The sequence below is a fragment of the Anser anser genome (genome assembly GCF_964211835.1).
Source record: "Anser anser genome assembly, chromosome: 2".
NCBI classification, from domain to species: Eukaryota; Metazoa; Chordata; class Aves; order Anseriformes; family Anatidae; genus Anser; species Anser anser.
In genome coordinates, this window is record NC_139721.1 from 58,816,017 (window position 1) to 58,819,571 (window position 3,555).

Consider the following 3,555-nt stretch of genomic DNA (forward strand, 5'->3'; position numbering starts at 1 on the left):
ATAATCAAAACCTGACTGAATACAACCTCGGGCAGTCTGTCTTAGTTGACCTCGATCTAAACAGAGTGATTGGACTAGACAATCTCCAGAGGTCCCTTCCAACCTCAACTGTTCCATGATTCTAAATCCAATGTAACTTGCATTCAGACAAATGAAGAGAATTTTAAAAAGCATACTTAGATAATTAGAAAGAAAGTCAAATACTTTCTGCTTTTACCAGGAAGAGTAAAAGGGGCTTTGGGAAGGAAAAAAAAATAAAATTATGTAAAAAAAAAAAAAAAAAGGCAGAAAATTATTTCAACAATATGGTTACTTGGGAAGACAAACACCATAGCTACAATTTTTCCACTTTGCTCTAGCTTTTATCACTGAGCACAACACCACATAGTATGGAATATCCTTTCATCAATTCAAGTCAGCTGTCCTGGAGGCACACTTCCAGTCTACTCACTGCAGAGACAGAAATGGAAAAGTGGAAAAAAAGAAAACCACAATAGTGTGCAAGCACTGTTAAACAAGAGCCAAAACATGTCTGTTATCAACATTGTATTATTCACAAATCCAAAATGCTGCTATGAGAAAAATTATTTCCATCTCAGCTAGACCCAATACACTGCAACAAGCAATTTTGACAGTGCAGAACAGGTTTTTCAAATGCACAAAATATTTTGGAATTTTATCATGATCCTGTATTTTTAAAATTCCAGTTTAAGAAAATAAAATGAATGAGCAACTCATTGAAAATTATTTTGGAGAAGTAACATAACATCTGATTTTTAACAAGGCAGGAAAGAGGTAACTCTAAGTGACAATGCTGTCTTCTATAGGACACCCTGTCATGAAGCTGCTGCCTCCTTCCCTGTCTCTCATTGTTATCACATTCAAAGAATTACCAAAAATCTTATTTAAAACACCATAAAAAATAGTTTTTCAAAATATTTTTTGCTGAAAAATGTTTGCATTAGAAAAAAAAATCTATTGATGTTCATTAGGATATAAATAAATAAATGTTATACTGTATTTTTGTGTGTGGTCTATTTTGGAAGTCCAGATGTGGAGTTTAAGTGTCACAGCCTATACAATAAAAGCCATCTTTCTTCAGCATTAGTGGGAGATGTCTTAGAAGAAAGTCGTTTGGAAAATGATGTCATTTAGAAAAAAAAACGAAAAAAAAAAGTTGTTTAAAAAAGCATTTATATGATTCAGTTATAAGAACTAGTTCAGTTTATGACCATGCCCTGAGCTAACTTCCACATCTCAAAGAAATGTTTACTTTTTTTTTTTCACTTTTTTTTTTTTTAAGTGTTCTTTAAAGATCATTTGCAATATCTTCTGGAAACCCTTTCTTTAAAATTAGAACGGAAAAAAAAATGTTACTTGACTTTCCCAAAATTTCTGAACAATTCAATAAAATGTCACATTCACTTACCAAAAAGGGGGGGGGGGGGGGGAGGGGGGGGGGAGGGAATTGTAATTGTGTATATCCAAAGACACAGTTTCCGTTGGTTTTGGGAGAGACAGCTATCAACATCATCCTTTAGGAGGTGGGCATGGATGCACATTCATTAAGTCAAGAATGTTGTCTTCTCTCTTCATACATTCTGTCAAAGTGCATAAAGATACTATCTGTGAAGTACATGAATCACTTAGCTAAGAAGCATGGATTTGAGTTATGCAAGCTTGCCCAGAAGTTGCCATCCAGTTTCACTCAATTTTCCTGTATTAATAGATGAGAAAAAGTATAAAGCTAAAAACAACTGAGAAGAACAAGCACACACAAGGCTAGATATATGAATCCATGCAACAAAGTTTACCAAAAAAATTAGTAAACTACAACTCAGGCATCTAATTATTTTATACAACAAAATTAGGATAAAAATTAACAAATATTGCCTCTGAAAAACAGCAAGGCCATGTAAGATCTAGAGAAGGTGTGTTCTGCAGTGTGGAAATAATACACCAACTGGTAAGGAGCAATGGATTTTTTTCAGGTGCTGTCCACAAAGGCAGTTTAGGTGTTACACTACTGTTAAAGAAGAATGTTCAGGGGAAAAAAAAATAATAATAACAACAACAACATATCATCTTAATCTTCTCTTGTTTCCACAAACAATTTTAGCAAAGCAAAATGCTCATTTCATGTAAAATGGTGCTTCTAACTTAGTCAAATCAAGTCATGAGGATGATTTGCCGCTGATTTAATGAATGTAGTTTACTTTAAATATAATGAGAAAGAAGCCTAGATGAAATCCAGCCATAAAATGTCTCACATGAAAGGACTTTTTTGAGTTATATTTCCAATAGTAACATTCATTACATGCTGATCTCAGTAGAATAGCTCATTAGCAAGCAGTGTGGCTATGTGTTAATGGTCTAGGGCAACCTGTTCCAGGACTGGTAATATTTTAGTAGTGTACTGTTTTGGTCAGATTATAATATAGCCTATGCATTTCCAGATCCTGTTCATATTGTGTTCTTATCTACGGTCAGAAACATTATTTTTTTCTCATTATTAAAGTGAAAAATAGCCTCTGTACCAGGGGAAATGAAAATTATGGTTCTTGTGTGTTGTTTAGATTTAGTCCTCTTACTAAATATTCAGGAGATGATGCCCATAATTTAAATTCTGTAACAGTCACCACAGGTATATATATAGATAATCACACATACAAAAGAAAAAATGGAAGGTCTCTTCTCTGTGTTGTCTATACACATGAGAAGTAATTGGACTAGATTACAACTGATATTAAGCTTGTTTAAGAGAGAAAAACAGAAAAGTCAAAATGCTTAATATTCTTTAGTCAAATAAAATATAAATTATTCATCATCATAGAATCATAGAATAATTAAGGTTGGAAGAGACCTTCAATATCATTTGGTCCAACCATCACCCTACTACCAATATCACCCACTAAACCATGTCCCTAAGTGCCAGGTCCAACCTTTCCTTGAACACCCCCAGGGACGGTGATGCCACCGCCTTCCTGGGCAACTCATTCCAATGCCAGACTACTCTTTCTGAGAAGAAATGTTTCCTCTTTTCTAACCTAAACCTCCCCTGGTGCAACATTTTGTAACATAGCTTATTTTTCTGTACCATAGGTTCATCTATGTTTAGGCATATGTTTTGTTTCTGACAGCAGTAATGATCAGAAAGGGAACTCTGTTGTTCAAAGTTTTTCTTGCCACAGGAACACATTTGGCAATTTACTGACTGATGCAATTGTTAATAACTTCATCTGCTACTACACAGACTGAACTCCAGAATTCCCTGCTGTAGACTGATAGTTAAGGAGGAAAAGTATATCTGCACAGAGAATAATAACAAACCAGTCCAATAGCAAAAGCCAAATAACATGTGATCATGTTTTTTGTTTTATTACCATATATTATTTCAGGAGTCAGATTCCTGCTGTTCTGCGAAGAGCTGTTCTAGCATTTTACAAGATGTAACACAGTTAAGGTTCAATCAATTGTCCTGAAATATTGTTATTAATCATTCTTTTTAATCCAGTGCCCAAACTGAAAGTATAGTCGGGGGGGGGGGGGGGGGGG